The 18,863-nt window shown below is 44.0% G+C and overlaps 1 protein-coding gene across 2 annotated transcripts in view; it reads left to right on the top strand.

The window, feature by feature from the left end:
• The window catches only part of ITGA6 (integrin subunit alpha 6), a 77,536-nt gene that overhangs the window by 14,236 nt on the left and 44,437 nt on the right, over window positions 1-18,863 (top strand). The window lies entirely within an intron of this gene.

Here is an 18,863-nt window from a genome sequence, read left to right on the forward strand (position 1 = left end):
TCCCAAATACACTGAAGTCTTGTAGAAAATAGGAAGTGGGATGACCATTTCTTTAGAATGATCCTTTATGCCCTGATATTAGGGCTACTACTTTTTAAAAAAAAACTGTGGTGAAATACACATAAGATTTATCATCTTAGCCATTTTAAAGTATACAGTTCAGTAGTGTTAAGCATCCACATGGCTGTGAACACCCCCGTACTCCTTAAACTTCTGGAGTGCCCCGAAATCAGGATGGCCCTATTATGAGGCCATAAAATATTGATAAACCAAACCTAAATACCTAAACATAGAATTGTGCTAAATCATATCATCTGATATGATATTCTAACATAGATTAGTGGCAATGGAATTAAAATTTTAACAAATTTATGATGTTAAAAATTCCATCTCCTCAATCAGCTCCGTGCTTTGTGTCCCCCTAGAGGGATGGGATAGGGAGGGTGGGAGGGAGATGCAAGAGGGAGGGGATATGGGGATACATGTATACATATAACTGATTCACTTTGTTATACAGCAGAAACTAACATACCATTGTAAAGCAATTATACTCCAATAAAGATGTTTAAAAAAAAAAAAAAAATTCCGTCTCCTAGCTTAGTATGTGCTTTCCGATCTGGTAAAGGACGGCTCCTGGTTGATTTCAGCAGCTGTGCCCCTGGCTCCATTTGTGGAACCCTAGGGCTCCTCACGCATATTCTTTGAGAAACCCAAGTAATTTGTTTTAAGTTTTTTGCTAAGTTATGAGGAAATGGCAACAGATTAAAAGAAACTGGTCGTTTGTTTCTTTTATCTTGCTACTCTTCCTACCTACCTCTTAGTAGCTTTGAAATGAAACCGATTTCAGTGGCACACGGAGTGCAGGTGCAGCTGAGGTTTGATGTGACAGTGGCACATTCATGGGTTGATGTTCAGGAGGAGGTGTGTGTTGGGGAGCATCAGATTAGACTGACAGCTGTCCCTGTTGGTAAGGCCGGCTTTAGCTTGTCTTACAAATACTTTGTTCATACCACCCTCCCTACCCACACACCCCCTGCTTTCTTTAGAGCCCTGTTAAAGTTGCTCCCAGGTATTCGATTATCTTTTTCCTCTGTTCCTTGTCTCTTTGGATCTCCAATGACTAATTTCTGTATTGCCCAGAATCTGTTGAGTTTAATAGGCTTTCTTTGTTCTTATTGATGTTTTCAGTATGAAATTTCTAGTAAGCTATTTGGGAGCTGTCAAAATAAAGCTTACTGGTGGTTCTGAATTGTGGGCCCTCTGAAGGCAAGAGGTTGGGACTGATTTATCTGTGTTTGCTATAACGTGGAGCCCGACGTGCGTCATTCTTCACAAAAAAAACAGAAACGTGCTTTAAAAGAAATCTGACCCCCACACGTGCACAAAGAGTAGTCATATTACCCAATAATGCTTTTGTGGATTGCTTTACTACCAAAACTACTTACCGCCTGCAGAAGTTAGGAAGGAACCCAGGGAATGATCTAGAAAGGTAGTCCGTCTCTCTCATGTTATAGATCAAGAACTGGAGGCCTAGGATTTGTTGTCGGTCATGCAGCCAGCTACTGGCAGAGCTGCCCCTCCACCCCTCCTCCCCCTAGTGTCCAGAGCTCTCTCCACACTTGAGCCCCTCCCTGTCTTCGACCTCCCCTGTCCACCCTTGCAGGGATCAATCTAGCCAATGTGTCTGTTTTTATAAAATGTCACTGGAAGCTTAAGCAGATCTGTTCAAGTTCTACCAAGTGTCTTTGAAAATCTGTGCTCATCAAAACGAGTTGCCGGGCTTCCCTGGTGGTGCAGTGGTTAAGAATCCGCCTGCCGATGCAGGGGGCACGGGTTCGAGCCTTGGCCCGGGAAGATCCCACATGCCGCGGAGCAACTAAGCCCGTGCGCCACAACTACTCAGCCTGTGCTCTAGAGCCCGCGAACCACAACTACTGAAGCCTGCACGCCTAGAAGCCTGTCCTCTACAAGAGACTGCAATGAGAAGCCCGCGCACCTCAACGAAGAGTAGTCCCCTCTCACCGCAACTAGAGAAAGCCCGCACGCAGCAATGAAGACCCAATGCAGCCAAAAAATAAATTAATTAAATAAATTAAAAAAAAAAAAAAAAGAGTTGCCATCCTGAGTTCCTGAGATAACCGTTTCTCCATGAGGAACCGGGCCTGGGATTGCGGTTGAGCACGCAGAAGCAGTTGTGTGTTCCCCACGGGGAATCCCTACCCCCTCTGCTTCTGAACAAGCCACCCAGGCTCCCTCCACACCTCTCATTCATGCTTTAGATTAGATGTAAGGTGAGGTACTGCCTCAGGCAGTGACTCACTCCCGCTCTTCCCTGTGGCAGGTGGCTGCTGCGGGCTGGGTTGGACAGTGTCCACAGCATCTAAGACAAAGGCATTTATTGAACCCTGCAGCTATTTATCAAAGGTACTTACCGCACTTAAACCCTGCATATCGAGATGCTCCTGAACTGGGCACATTCATTCCCTTCTAAAGGAAGATGTGAGGGGTGAGCAATTTTGTGTTGTTTCTCCATAGCTGAGATGTTCCCCTGAATGCTGTCAGTTTCGTGGACTTTTATAGCCAAGTGACAGTTCCTCTTTCTGATGTCATTGCATTTTATTCTGCACCTCACTTGACTGTGGTGGAAAGCTTGTCCACCCTCTCAGCTGGTTGGATTTCCTCTCCTCACTGTGTGTGTGTGTGTGTGTGTGTGTGTGTGTGTGTGTGTGTGTATAAAAATTTTTTTTTGGAAGAGTAGAAAGGAGTAGCTTTATTAGTTTGCCAGGTGAAGGGGGACACAGCGGGCTCCAGCCTTGAAAAACTTTGTGTCCCTCCTCAGTATATTTCAGCCTCTGTCCATTACAGTACATTTGCACTTGATTGTAACGCCCAGATGGCCGGCCAGCACAGTGCCTGGTACACAGTAGGTACGAGTTTGTGTGCCTCTTTATTGGTGTGTCATCACACCTCTGGAGTGGGCTGTGAAACTCAGTCTCTAACTCTTGCCTGCCTGCAGCTGCCTACAGAAAGCCGTGTGAGCTTGTCCTACACAATTATGAGGTTTGCCTTTTCGTGATTTCTGGGCACTGATTTTTTTTTTTTTTAACATCTTTATTGGAGTATAATCGCTTTACAATGGTGTGTTAGTTTCTGCTTTATAACAAAGTGAATCAGCTATACATATACATATATCCCCATATCTCCTCCCTTTTGCGTCTCCCTCCCACCCTCCCTATCCCACCCCTCTAGGTGGTCACAAAGCACCGAGCTGATCTCCTTGTGCTATGCGGCTGCTTCTCACTAGCTATCTATTTAACATTTGGTAGTGTATATATGTCCATGCCACTCTCTCACTTCATCCCAGCTTACCCTTCCCCCTCCCCGTGTCCTCAAGTCCATTCTTTACATCTGTCTTTATTCCTGTCCTGCCCCTAGGTTCATCAGAACCTTTTTTTTTTTTTTTTAGATTCCATATATATGTGTTAGCATACGGTATTTGTTTTTCTCTTTCTGACTTACTTCACTCTGTATGACAGACTCTAGGACCATCTACCTCACTATAAATAACTCAGTTTCATTCCTTTTTATGGCTGAGTAATATTCCATTGTATATATGTGCCACATCTTCTTTATTCATCAGTCAGTGGACACTTAGGTTGCTTCCATGTCCTGGCTATTGTAAATAGAGCTGCAATGAACATTGTGGTACATGACTTTTTGAATTATGGTTTTCTCAGGGTATATGCCCAGGAGTGGGATTTGGGCACTGATTTTTAACCTCCATGACCATCTATCTCTGTCATTTTCTTTGCAAATCTTTTAATAAGCCAGTGTCCATCAACCAACATCATTTTTAAAATTACATTTTAAATTTACCTTTGAATAGGTAGTATACTCACATGGTACAAATATAAAAACTAAAAAAAGATTACCCTTGCACTTCTGGTCTCTAGTCGTCCTATTCCTGGAGACAACAGTTGTTTTACTAGTTGGTTGTATATGTTTATATTTGCTTATAAATTTGCAGACACCTGTGAAAGGATTTACATTTTTTTTTTTTACACATGATAGCATGCCACGTGTATTCTTCTGAACCTTTTTTTTTTTTCCCTCGGCATATTTTAGAGCTTGTTTGATGGAAATAAAGAGCTTCTTTAGTATTTTTAATGTGTGCATAGTGTTCATTTTTAAGCATGAACCATGATTCACTGAACCAATCTGGATATTCAGGTATTTTCTAATCTTTTGCTGTTAAAAGCAGTGCTGCAGTGAAGAATTTTATACCTTCCTCCTTTCACCTTAGGTAGAGGGTCACTTCCTGGTGCAGTGGCTTGCCCAGCATTGTTTTAATGATCGTGGCTGATTCCGGAGGTGTGTCTGGCTGCTCTTCATGACTTTCTATCACAAGCTATATCCTACCATCTGATATTATTATAGGCTACTCAGCTGGCAGAGCTGCTGGAATCTTTTCAACAGCTAGAGCTGACAGTCTTAAGCCCAAGCTGTTGGATTCCTCATGGCTTCAGCATTTGTGCCCCACCTGGACCTATGCTTGTTAAAATGTACTTGTTAAAATTAGAATGGCTTGTTGGAATGTGTGTTAACCGGATACTGATACGAGCACATGTAGTGCTTCATCCCTGCCTTGGAGTTAACAGGGTTATTTGACCTTTCATTTGATCCTTGCAACACATTATGAGAAAACTTAGATAGGAGCATTTCACAGATAATCCATACAGATGACACCCAGCTAATAGGTGGTACAGCCAGGACTTGAACCCACCAGGTCTTCGTGGAACTCCCTCACATTTCTGATTACGGTTTTGACTTACCAGTCTGTTACCAGGCAGGTAAGAAGGCGTGGGCTAGCTGGAGGTGGTAGCTGTGATAAGCATGTACCATATTATCCCGATAATGACAGGTCCAAGTAGGATGGATGTTTAGCCAGTGTATACCGATAAAGTAGTGCTAGTTGTTAAACTGTCAAAATACTTCTGGTTGGTAAGAGGTTTCCCCCGTCTCCTGAGTGTCCTTCGACACTGCCCTGGCCACTCTTCCCATAGGACACTCCCCCTCCCGTATTTTGCCACAATCCAACAACTAATGGGGAAATGTCCTAATACAACAGGGCGCTCTGGGATGTAGCTCCAATACTACACCACCATCTGTGCTGATTAATTGGTTTCCAAGTCGTATTGATTGCTCAATATTTTTTTAAAATTAATTAATTAATTTGGCTGCATTGGGTCTTCATTGCTGTGCACGGGCTTTCTCTAGTTGCGGTGAGCGGGGGCTACTCTTCGTTGCGGTGCGCGGGCTTCTCACTGTGGTAGCTTCTCTTGTTGTGGAGCATGGGCTCTAGGTGCACGGGCTTCAGTAGTTGTGGCACGTGGGCTCAGTAGTTGTGGCTCATGGGCTGTAGAGCTCAGGCTCAGTAGTTGTGGCTCACAGGCTTAGTTGCTCCGCGGCACGTGGGATCTTCCCGGACCAGGGCTCGAACCTGTGTCCCCTGCATTGGCAGGTGGATTCTTAACCACTGCGCCACCAGGCAAGTCCCTTGCTCAATATTTTTAAATACCATTTTTAAATGCAAGAGTAGGGTGGCAAACGATGTAAATGTTTAGCAATGTAACTTCTATAAATATTTATATATTTATATACGTACACTTTTAACGATGTTTTTGTTGTTGTTCACAGTATCCTATTTCTAAATCTTTTTTTTTCACTTGAAAAATCTCTTTGGTTTTGCTTTTTGCATAGTTTTTGTTGTTACTCCTGTATATAAAAGTCCGCGTAGCTGGTCTGAGGTGTCAGGGACCCAGAAGTCATTCTCCTTGCTGCCCCACCAGGCCTCAAGCTCACAGTGCATGATGGCAGCATCTACACTCTAGGCAGGATGAACAAAGGGACAGAGATGAATAGAGCCAAAGGCCCAGAAGATTCCTGGAAGCAGCCATGTGACACTTGGTCATGAGTCCCAGTCAGCAGGTCCGAGTTATATGGCATGGCCAGCTGGAAAGGGAGGCTGCGATGAGTAGTCTTTATTCAGGGTGGCCCTATGCCCAGCTAAAAGTTCTTTTACTATGGAAAAAGGGGGAAACCGGCAGTGGGTGCCAGCCAGCAGTCTCTGGGCCAGCTACTAAGCCCGTTGCTTCAGTTATCTCATTTAGAAAATAAACTATGTGATCATATTAATTTCCTTTTCAAAACATTGAAAAATCTGGATTTCCTAAACTGTTGGAATAGTCAAATGGATACAGTGACCTACCAGGTATGTGTTTTTTAAATATACTTTTTCTCTTGGCTTTTATTAAAAGTATTTGACTGAAACATGATGGAAATTGAAAAGTCACTTTTCCCTTTGCAAATGAGCTATTTGATAACAGCCTTTAAGAAATGAGTCTTTTTTTTTTTTTTTGAGTTAGCACTGACGATATGCTCAGTCCACTTGGCATAGAAAAACCGTATGGTAACAACATACTTGAATTTAAAATTATGAAATGCAATGATAATTATAAAATTTCATTTACCAGAAATTTACTAAATGCCTGTGTACCAAGCACTGTGTGAAGGTCAAGGATGGGAGGGTGGGTTCACAGTCCAGTTCAGACAGGTTTCTTAAAAGGACGGCTCACTAGAAGGACAAATGTGATTTGATTTGGCAACTGGAAAGTCAGGTATCTGATAATTCAGAAGCACAGGAAGTGATCCAGTGCCACACTGAACAAGCAACTGCTTTGTAAAACTGAAAAAACAGGATTGCTTGGAGATTTTCATTCTTCCTTTTCTTACTGCAGTAGATAAAAGCATTTTGGTTTTTGAATTTTATTTATTTTTTATACAGCAGGTTCTTATTAGTTATCCATTTTATACATATTAGTGTATATATGTCAATCCCAATCGCCCAATTCATCACACCACCACCCCCGCCCCGCTTTCCCCCCTTGGTGACCATACGTTTGTTTTCTACATCTGTGTTTCTATTTCTGCCCTGCAAACCGGTTCATCTGTACCATTTTTCTAGGTTCCACATATATGCGTTAATATACGATATTTGTTTTTCTCTTTCTGGCTTACTTCACTCTGTATGACAGTCTCTAGATCCATCCATGTCTCTACAAATGACCCAATTTCGTTCCTTTTTATGGCTGAGTAATATTCCATTGTATATATGTACTACATCTTCTTTATCCATTCGTCTGTCGATGGGCATTTAGGTTGCTTCCATGACCTGGGTATTGTAAATAGTGCTGCAGTGACCATTGGGGTGCATGTGTCTTTTTGAATTATGGGATAAAAGCATTTTTATTATAACTCCTTGAGTGATGTCTTACTGGTAATGAGTTGCTTGGTCAGCTGAAAAGCCCTTTTCAGCTCATGATTTTATTTTTGAAAATGAGCTAGTTATATATTTATTTATTTAATTAATTAATTTTTTTGGCTGCACGGCATGTGGGATCTTAATTCCTCGACCAGGGATCAAACCTGCCTCCCCTGCACTAGAAGCACAGAGTCTTAATCACTGGACTGCCAGGGAAGTCCCTGGTTATATATTTATACTTTATCATTTTTTGTTGAATTGAAGTGGAATTCTTGGCCATTCTGAATATAGGCCAGTATCTACTGTGATTTTATCTTGTTGGGTGCTAACTATATTCTTTTTCCTTGAGATTATTTAAATCTCTATTGTTGGGAGGTTAGAAGCAAGTGTTGAACCAAGGTCATTCCAAAAATTGATGCCAGGGCTGGAACCAGAATTCCTTCCCCACCCGCTTCTCCACGTTGCTGATCTGACCGCCCTTGTTGGCATTCCAGTTAAATAGTTGAAATTGATGCCGTGATTTCACATTTTTTCCCCCAGTTGATGGTTGAGGTTCTGAGCCGGAAGAGGAGTTGCATGTTGTGGATAATAAAAACATGTTCTGCTTTGGGTGTTCTTTTATTGTATGAGCTCCCTTGTTCTTAGTCAGAGACACACCTGTAGTAAAATGTACTGAGTCAAGTAAGAACTAGAACGCTCAGGCTCAGACGTCACAGGAGTTTCATAGTCACTGGAGATTGAATTTAGTTCCAGCATGTTTCACCAAGGAGACAGGAAAAAAGTCTCAAGAAATGTTGGGAAGGCCAGGACAAGATGACTGGTTTTGTGATCCACATAAAGGCCACAAGTAGCCTTTGGGCCCCTGTGGCATGGATCTTAAAGTGCTTTATAGACCTTATAAAAAAAGTATTCATTTTAAATACTTTTTAAAAAAGGTGGATAGATTAAAGTACTTTAGTGATGTTTTCCAATGAAGCAGAAAGAAAAATTTGGGTGTAGTGATGTAGAGCAAGATTAGGGAGTGTTGGGCAGAACCCCTATTTCATCAATTACCAGCTGTGTGACATTGGACAAGTTACTTGTCCTCTCTGAACCTGCATCCACATTTGTAAAATGGGTGGTAGTAACAGTGTCTACTTCTTAAAGAACTCATAGCAGAGTGCCTAATACATTGTAAGAGCATGGGAGATGATAGCTCCAGTGTATTAATAATAATTGCTTATTTGCCCTGATTTGCAGGTTAGGGTATGTATTTCTCATGTGATTTCTTGGAAGGTTATTAGAAATCTAGTCTTTTGAAAGTGAGATTGTAGTTCATAGAGAAAATTTACCTTTCTGTGTAAATGTGAAAACCCAAGGCTAGGAGGTGAACAGATTTGTTCCACTGTGAATTTTTGCTCAGGCTTGCCCTACTGGATCAGCCAGTAAATAGGGTTAGTTAAATAGGGTTTTGGTTTTTCTGGGCCAAACACCCCTTGAGGTTATTTAAAAAAAAAAAAAAAAATGGGACCAGATTCCTGCCCTCAAGGAGTTTGTAGTCTAATTAAGTGAAGTTGGGAGAAATCCTGGTCCAGGGAAGTTTACTTTGGAGAGGTGAAACTTGAGACAGGGTCTTGATATATAAAGCCTAGAGGTGGAGTTTGGAAGTTGTTGTTGAGGAGGATTTGGTGGAGCCGGGGGCAGGATGGCGTGAGCCAAGGCACCAAGACCTTTGTGTGCTTGGCAGGTGAGGGGCATAGGGGCAGCTAGGATGGATGGCTAGTGTGGGGACAGACAGCAGGGGGTGGCTGCCATTGCAGTGGGAAGAGTATGGCACGTGGGAAGCCCTACCCATGCCAGGTGGTATCTGAGCCTCGGTTTCTTCATCTCTGAGACGCAGATACCTACCTCCCAATTGCTGAGACATAGCTGAATAAAAGCGTATGTTAAGGACTTTGTAATTATAGAGTGCCGTACAAATGTGAGTAGTTAGCACACCTGAATAGGGAGCAATCTCCTTTGCTAAGGCAGAGCTTGGGATGCATGAGCAGTATCTACTTGCCAGGTACTGCTCTAGGTGTGTGTTCAGGGCGCAAAAGAAGAGCCCCCGCACCCTTGGAGCCAGTAGCATTCTAGTGCAGGGAAGATGGGCAGTTGACACAAAGTGCCAAACATCATCATTTCAGGTACTGATGAGGGCTGTGAAGATCATTACATAGGGAGAATCTGTAGACAGTGACTTAGGGAGAGCTCTAGGTAGGATGAGTAAGGAGGGCCTCTCTGAGGAGGTGACTTTTGAGTTGAGCCCTGAGGGATGTGAAGGGTGCATCCCACAAAGATCTGAGGCAGGAATGATCTCAGCCGAAGGAAGTGACTGCAGAGACCCTGAAATGGAAACCAGGTTGGTGTGTTCAAATGCCAGAAGCCAGGCCAGTGTGGCAGGAGTGCACACCCGAGGTGAGTGAGGCTAGAGCGGCAGGTAAAGGGCAGTTCACGTAGGGCCTTGTGCAGCATGGCGGGAGGTTGCATTTCATGCCAGTGGCCATGGGAACCCAGTGAGGGCTGTAAGCAGAGGGGGGTGATGTGATGTGACTTAAGACGTAGAAAGAGCAGTGGTTGCTCTGCGGAGATGGGCTGGGGCGGGACGAGAGTGGAAACAGGTGGACCGGTCAGAAGGATATTACAGTTGTCCAGGTGTGACCAGATGGAGGCTTGGACCATCCTTACAGCAAAGGAGGCACCGAGAAGTGGGTCAGAGTGAAATGTGGAGGCAGAGCCAAGAGAATGTACTGATGCCTCGGATGTGGAAGGTGAGGGAAAGCGAGGAATCAAGGATGACTCCTAGGTCTCTAGCCTGAACAGACACGTGGGTGGATAGTGTACATTTACCGAGAGAGGGAAGGCTTGTGGGAAGCGTGGCTGGGGGAAAGCCGAGTTCTGTGTTGAACACATTAAATGTGAGATGCTAAGTGCCGACGTCTAGTAGACAGCTGGGTGCCGGAGTGTGGAGCTGAGCGGAGAGGTCTGGGCTGAAAAGATGTTCTGAGAGTCACCTGTTAAATGAAGGTGTTTCCAGCCCCAGGACAAGAGTATAGCCAGAGACAAGGAGAGCCTCCAAGATCTATTGGAAGGGGAGCTGCCAGCGAGGGGGAGGATAAATCTGGCAAGTATTGCTGGGCTCGTATCATAGGCCTTGCTGCCTTTTCCTCCAGCTGCCCAGCCTAGTTCCTAATTGGATGGGACTAGAAGATCAACATGAAACTAGACTTGGGAAGCCACAGAGACTCTTGGGTCCCTCTCCTCTTAAATAAGGGACGTGAGCACACAGTTCAAAGCGCTCTGCATGGTGCCCTCCTAGAATTATCACGGCAAGTTCTAACAGTGAAGAGGAGCCCCTGGTGCTTAATCTTACTGCTAAGATTGTGGAGGAATTTGATATTCTGGGGATTCCTCTCAAACAGTGAATGAAATATGGTTTTAGAATTTGATTCAGAAAGAAGTAGAATGTAGTCAGTTTCCTTGTCCAGTTTCCCTCGATCTTCTAGCTCTTCTTTCCAGGTGGTTAATTGTTTTGACTATTAAGGTCTTTAATGCAGGCTGCGTAATTGACCACAGGACCTGGGCAGGTCCTCTTTGAACCTTTATTCTTGTCTCCCTAAAATCAGGGGCTCAGATGAGATCAAGCTGGGCTCCATGAGCTCCTCCAGGAAACCAGGGCCTGGTGGGGGTTGGTGGGCATTGGGTCTGCCCAAAGGGATACCAGGGCTCAGCTACGGTCCACATGGCAACCAACACCTGAGGAGGCAGAGAGGGCTGGGCTTCATTGATGGAGGTGATGCTGGACTTGAGTGGAGGTCTAGGGAAGAGTTGGGGATGCGGCAGACATTCTGCGGGGAATGGACAGCATCTGCGCCGTGTGGGAGCGTGAACGAAGAGCCTGGTGGAAAGGATGAATTCAGATGGTCGGTCCGGTTGGAGTCTCAGTGGGGCGGGGAGGGCAAGTGATGGTGGTAACAAGGTAATAGTGTCATGGGACCAGAGCTACCTGGTGACCCCACATACAGGAACAGGGCAGTTCTCCTGTATTTTCTCATCTGTAAGTAGCCCTGTGGAGAATCCAAATGGGTTGAGTAAAGACATTCAAAAACATTAGGGTTTATGGGTTCTGCATGTTTAAAACCAGAAACAAAGTTCAAGCTTCATTTGACAAGTTGATGTTTTAAAGCTTTCTCCCAAAACCCATCCTATGGGCTCATTTTGGTGTGTGTTGTTGCAGCTGGGTCATGGGTAAGAGCACTGATGTTAAAGCTACCTTTGAAACCTCCCAGCCCCTCCTGTGGTTCCCAGATGCAGTGTGGGCCGCGAAGGCAAACTGCTGTCTGTGTAAGGTGTTGCTAAGACCAGTTTCCTTTGTGTCTCTTGGGAAGGCATTAATTGGTAATAATCCTGGAAATCGGAACCACTGACTGCTCCAACAGGTCCAGCCGAGGCGGGGAGGCAGCCCGGTCACAGCGTGGGCAGAGCGCTTGCTGCAGCAGGGAGCTTGGGAGATATTTGCTGAAGGAATGAAGGAGTGAACAGGGGGATGATTGAAAGGTTGTGCTCTCAGACTGGCTGCCAGCATTTCACCATCATTTACTCAGATTTGTTGGCATAACTGTTCTGAAACAATGCTACATTATGCATTATAATCTAGCTTTTACGTACAGTTTAGAAATCACTGTACAAAACAGAATACCGACATATTTTGAAGACCAACTGGAGCCGTCAAGGAATGTCTGACTTGTTGGAAATAGGCCAAGGGATGGGGGGCAGCAGGCAGTGCTGTCCCCCGTTTTCCTCTGTCTTTACAGGGCCACTTGTAGAAATAGTGGAAGGTTTCTCAGTTTAGTTTAAATCTGCTGTGTTGAAATCATTAAAAGTGAACTTCACCTTTTAGCTGTGTAAATTACTATGATGAATTTGGTTCGTTAAAAATACCTGTTGAGTTCAGTGCTCGCCCTGAGCTGGACACTGAGGGACACAGCAGTGAACAGAACAGACATGGCCCTGCCCCCATGGAGCTGACCTTATGCTGAGGGAGGTGGCCAGTACGCAGTTCCTCGCACATGTCATGATTACTGACCGTGGTCGTGCTAGGAAGGGAAGGTAGATGAGGACTTATAAGAGGTGGGGCCTGGCCTAGCTTGGAAGGTACATGAAGGGTTTTAAGCAGAGGCCGGAGGAGGGAGAGTAGGAGGATTCCGGGGGTGAAAAGAGCGTGTGCAGAGGTTCTGAGCCAGGAGAGAGCATGGAAGTCGAGGGGTTTGAAAGCAGCCCAGTCTAAAGGGTCAAGAGTGAGGGAGAAGGTCAACGCAGAATGTGCTCTTGACATATACTTAGCTTCGGCAAAAGTATTTTAGGTTATCATTCCGAATTCAAGTTCTTGGTGTCTGCGTACAATTCGATAAGAAAGAGACCGTTTAGATTTCCTGCTGTAATAGGCAGAATAATGCTTACAAAGAGTCTATGTCCTAACCCCCCAAACCTGTGAATGTATTAGGTTAAGCGGCAAAGGGGAATTAAAGTTGCAGATGGATTAAGGTTGCTCATCAGCTGACTTTAAGATTAGCGAGATTGTCCTGGATTATCCGGGTGGGCCCCGTGTGGTCACAGGGATCCTTATACATGTGGAAGAGGGAGGCAAAAGAGAGATCTGAACATGCTTTGCTGCTGATGTTTCAGATGGAAGAAGGGGCTGCGCCTCAAGGAATGCAGGCAGCTTTAGAAGCTGGCAGGGACAAGGAAGCACTCTCCTCTAACCTTCAGAAAGGAGCTGCCGACACCTTGGGTTTTTAGTCTAGTGAGACCCATTCTAGACTCCTGAACCACGGAAACTGTAAGATAAGCAATCTGTGTTTCAAGCCACTGAGTTGGTGGTAGCTTGTTATAGCAGCCACAGAAAACTAATACACCTGCCCAACTCAAGGTCTCATTGCGTAGATGGCTGTTGCCACCAAGTCACTTGGTAGTAATGACCTCTGATACTTTCTTTGCTGTTCAGGGCAGTGGAGAATGGCTCTTACACATCCTACCTCGAGGTGGTTGGGCTGTGGTCATTCTTCAGTGAATACTTGGGCATCGCCATGTGCTGGCACCAGCTGCAGGAGCTTGGGATAGGTTCGTGGGTTAAAAACAGCAAGATGTGTGCCTTCGTGGAGCTACATTCTAGATGCCTCATAGCCCTGACCTATGCAGAGGGCTGGCGAGGGCAGCGAGTTCATGTCCAGACACTCAGTCAGGCACCCGGGCACTGCTACGTGGTTGTGAATAGCAATGACTTTTCCCTGAAAAAGACAAGTCTGTTTCCTATCTTGACTACTTATAGGAAAACTAGAGTTTTATCCAACATATCTATACTTAGTTTTTGGGTTGTTTGGAAATGATTCTTCAGGACTAACAGCACACATTAAATACAATAATATTTGTTAATGCACAGCTCACTGCTGCTGGATATCATTTTTTTAAAAATAAATTTATTTATTTTTTGGCTGCATTGGGTCTTCGTTGCTGCGCACAGGCTTTCTCTAGTTGCAGCGAGCGGGGGCTACTCTTCGTTGGGTGCGCAGGCTTCTCATTGCGGTGGCTTCTTTTGTTGCAGAGCACGGGCTCTAGGCGCGCGGGTTTCAGTAGTTGTGGCTCACGGGCTCTAGAGCGCAGGCTCAGTAGTTGTGGCGCACAGGCTTAGTTGCTCCGCGGCATGTGGGATCTTCCCGGCCCAGGGCTCGAACCCATGTCCCCTGCATTGGCAGGTGGATTCTTAACCACTGCGCCACCAGGGAAGCCCCTGGATATCAGTTCTTGAGTGCAGAGTTCCCTCGTATATTTTTAGATCTTCAAATAACCAGTCATCAAAATAAGAATAGTCTTATTCAGTTTTATAACTTTAATAATGTATGTACTTTGTTTGGAAAGTCTAACGTGGGAGTTAGTCTGATGATTGACCGATTTTCTGGTTCCAAAGGAGAGAGAAGCAGGCCCTTCCTCTGAAGCCATTTGACTCAGAGGCAGAGATGCGGGGTTTAGGTTAAAGCACAAGCAAGCTGTAATGCATGTTCTTCTCTTCACCAGGTAAAGAAGGAAGGGGAGGAAAGGACAAAACTCCTTAGCAATCTGGCAGGTTACCAGGTTTGCTGATGGTGGCTGGGGGTGGTAGGTGGGGTGTGGACACTCCCTGTTGACCGCTGGTCCTTGGAAAGCAGGCACCTCCCCCTCCAGCCAGAGGAGGGACAGTGGTTCTGCCGGTGGACACCTGGAGAGTCAGCGTGGCTGCGGTGGAGAGGGGCTCTCAGAGGGCCAGTGGAGCTTCGATGACCAGACAAGCTGCCCTCGGCGAGCCTGGTCATGTGGAAATTGACTGCAGGCCCTCCCGGGCCCAAATAACTCCCCGGTACCTGGGAAACCATGCCATATCCAAGCACACAGTTGGACTGTCAAGGATAGCATTATTAAATCCAAGTTGTTGCCTCAGTCAGGTTACATTGCTAGCTTTATACCTGAGGCTGGGATGACTGTATAGTTTATCTACCAAACTGGGACATTTTTGAGAATGAAAGGGGGCCCGGGACAATAGGTGTGAATCAGGAGTGTCCTGGGGAAACCTGGACCTATGGTCAGCCCAGCGAAGTGTTGGAAGCTGTAACCACTTTGTGGACACTCTGACCAAAAATGACTCAGTACAACGTGGCCTTTGTGTGGAAGGGCCTAGACCTTCCAGAGGAGGAGAAGGCGTGACCCAGGGGCCTTTCTTAAGATTCCTGTTCACAGCACAGAGAACTTTCCAACTTGGAGGCTTTAGAGCTGTTTTCCACACACCTTTAAATATAAGGCAAGATCTATTTTTTATCCCCAAATTATCCCACCTTATATTTGAGCCCTTATAAAGTCATTCTCCTCGGAGAGCTGCCCTCATGATTACTTTACTTGAGCAACAAAGTTTTGTTCGCTATAAACACATTAGCCTAAAGGGACCTCAATCAGTTATAACTGTGGGTGCTGATAGAGGTTAAATTTGTTTTAAAATACTTTAAAATGATTTCAAAAAGGAAGCAAAGAAATTTAGCTCACATTTAGTAATAAATCCTCAGGATTTGACACGATAATTGCAAGTCTTAGGTGTGGTTATAAACTTTAAAATGTCCTAGAAATGCCCTGGAAAACTGGGTTAGACATTGCTTTTCAGAAAGTAATGTCAAAGCAGCATATGGAGTTTGAATACAATTGCTTTGTGAAATAAGCATAAAACTATTAGATAAATTTTTAATAAGATGTTATTCAAAATGTTTGCATAAATAATCAAATGTCAGTGGACTTGTTCATCTACATTCATAAAGGCTTACATATACAAATTGGCCAAAAAAACCTTTTTTGGATTTTTTTTCCCCCATGCGCGAAGTCTTATGAGGAATCCCTGGTATATGAGGGGTGATTGTAATGATAGAGATGTTGTGGTAACAGCTGGGAAAAGGACATTCACCTTCAAACTGCAAGGAATCCAGGCTGGGGTGAAAATCTGATTCCCTCAAGAAATGATTGGATTTTGACTTATGGTTCCAGATAGCTGACTAGATATACAGGTTTCCCTGCAGGCTCTTTAGGGCTCTGTGATGGCTGAGAGATTATTACTAAAAGGCAGAAAGCAGATGGGATCTGGCTTATGGCCTTAACAAGGGAGGGAGCCACACTCAGGAGTATATCATGCAGGGACTGGGAAAAAGTGGGCAGGTGGTCTGCCTTGTGCCCACCCTGAGAATCGTCAGGTGAGGCAGGCTCTGGGAATCAGGCATGGATCTGGAAGTAAAGGCCTATATGATGGACCACAGATGCCAGATGATACCTTCATTCCCCATCTCTCTGTACAGAGTATAGGACGCTGGAATTTAACACTCTGGCAAAAACAAAAAAAAAACCATAGTACTTTCTTTTTGGGGGGGAAAGGGGTGGGGATGTTGACAGGTGCATGTTTTACAAAGCTTAAATGATTACAACTCAAGAATGGATTCTTGTAGAGGTAAGCAAGGCAGTTATAGTATTTAAAAAACAGCTAGGGAAAGCTGGGGCTTCTAGTGTGAATGCTGGCAGCCCAAGAATTAAGCCTTCCTCCTGTAGCATTTGAAGACTGGTTTTCAGTCTTGACAGCAGCTCCCTACTCACTCAGCCTAAAGTGACTCTGTCAGCAGGCCCCACCCAGGACTCCCTTTCAGAATTCCTGATCGGGGTGAGACCGAGCCAAAAATGGACCTTTTTAGGCAACAGCAAAACAAGAGAACCAAGGATTATCAGGCATATGATGAGAGCTAGCAGCATGAAAGGGAATGGCTGAAGTAAACCAGAAGAAAAATTGGAAGAAAGAAAATCCAGGAACAGAAGGAGAACAAAGGAAAAACAAAACCAAAAAAACTTATAGGTAAAATGCTTAGAATATGAGAATTTGAGAATATGTTAATCCACAAATTAAGAATAGGGTGCATTGTTATGTGAAAGGCACAGTCCAAACAAAGAGCTTTTGGAGATTACAAATATAATTGCTGAAACTTAAATTTCATTAGAAATACTAGAAAATTAAGTCAAGTCTCAGAACCATAGAGAGGGAAGGAAAAAAGTGAGAAGATTAATCCAGGAGGTCCCACACTTGACTAGCTAACAGAGATTCCAGAAAGAACAGAAAATGGAATGAGTAAAATGACCGATGCACCATAAGAGTTTCCTGGAAGTTGATGTCCTAAGTCTCTAGATTGAAAGAGGCCACGCAGTGCACAGTGAGTGAGAAAAGGCTCACGCACAGGTACTGTCGTGCTGTTCAGAACGCCTGGGTTAACGTGCAGAGCCTAAAAGTCGCCTTTAAAGAAACGAAAATAGGACTTAACGTCAGAAGTTTCATTGGCAGCACTGGATACTAGAATAAGTTAGAGCAGTTCTGAAGAAAGTGTTTTCCAACCTAGATCCTACACCCAAACTATCAGTCAAGAGTGAGAGCAGAATGCCATTTTTGTATATGCAGGGACTCAGTTTACCTATCATGTACTGTTCTTTAGGATGACGTTTAAGAAAACCAAATAAGAGGAAAACATGAGATCCTAGGTCAAAGGAGACCAATCCAGGAGGGGGCAGTAAAGGGAAGTGCTAGGATGACCACGTACAGCAGACCCAGATGACCCTGACTCTGTACAGCAGACCTAGAAGAACAGTCAGTCTGTGTGGTACCAGGAGGTCCAAGGGCTCTGAGGAGGACATCTGAGCAAAGAAGAGATCCTGATTTCATACTAGGTATGATTGGGAGTTTAGAAACAATTGAGGCTGGAATAAAAGCAAACAACGTAAGGGAGAAAAAATGGTAATGAGAAACGCCAAGAAAAGCAAAAGTCATGGTCCAAATGTGAAGTACACCAAACAATTGATAGAATGGAAGGAAAGCAAGTCTGTTTGACCTTGATGCTAGGAACAGTATCCTTGGAGGGCAAGAGCTTCTGATACTGGTCCCAGATAGAGGATAATTTCAGTGCTGTTTGGTTCAGCACTGAATAATGTTTACCTGGTTGTATAAAAGAACAGGTGACCAAAATGTGGTTACAAGACAAATTGTAAATGGTAATAGCTCTGATAATAGTGTAAAAGTATAGCCAATGGATGGTAGGACTTGGAGGCAACCAAGAGGAAAGTTGGGGAGACAGAGTGCTGATAGCATCATCTCCCCAGCTGGGGAATGGAGAGATTTTGTCAGAAATTGATGAAGAGAAAATAGAAATTAAAATATATTACTTAAAACTTAAAGCGTAGCAAATAGCAGAACTAAAGTAATATAGTTATTAAACATAGGAGGGAAAGTAGCAAGTAGTTTAAGCTCTCCCCTTTTCATATTGTGGTGTTAACAGTTAATTGCCTAAAGCTGGTAAGTCAAGAAATAAATGTATTAGCATAATATCAATATCTAGCATTCTAGAGAAGTAAATCCAGAATTTAAAAGGAGTTCTGCCCAGAGCGTGGGACTTGGGATGAGTGTAGAATCTGTGGCTTTCCACTGTAAGTTGTTTTTGATTTCTTGCCATCCGTATTTATTACTGTTAAAGACTGAGCTCAAAGATGGGTTAAATGTAGGGGTGACACAGTTGAATTATTAATGCCATTTTCTAATTAAGGTTTAATTTGGACAAACTAAGAAGGCTGTGTTTTAAATTAAGCAATAATAGTGTCCTTGTTCTAATGAAGCAATATTTCACATTTCCTAGGACAAAGTTGCATAGCTAGAGGCAGAATCTTTAATCCTTGAGGAAATGAATTATTGCCAAAAACAATGAAGCAAAGCTGCTATTGTCTGTAGAGTTTTAGAAGTACCCCAGTGTTTAGAACTTTTGGTTGATGTAGTTATGCAAAAGTATACTGGCTCTGCTTGGGGGAGAACTTGACTATAGGAAATAGGAGTATGGCTTGCTTGAAGTGTGAAATAACCTTGTGGTTAATAGCATGATAAGGGTCCTGCATCTTTGTGCCAAGAATTTTGATCTAGACTCCAAAGACCTGAATTTAT

Source organism: Eubalaena glacialis, chromosome 1, assembly GCF_028564815.1.
Source record: "Eubalaena glacialis isolate mEubGla1 chromosome 1, mEubGla1.1.hap2.+ XY, whole genome shotgun sequence".
NCBI classification, from domain to species: domain Eukaryota; kingdom Metazoa; phylum Chordata; class Mammalia; order Artiodactyla; family Balaenidae; genus Eubalaena; species Eubalaena glacialis.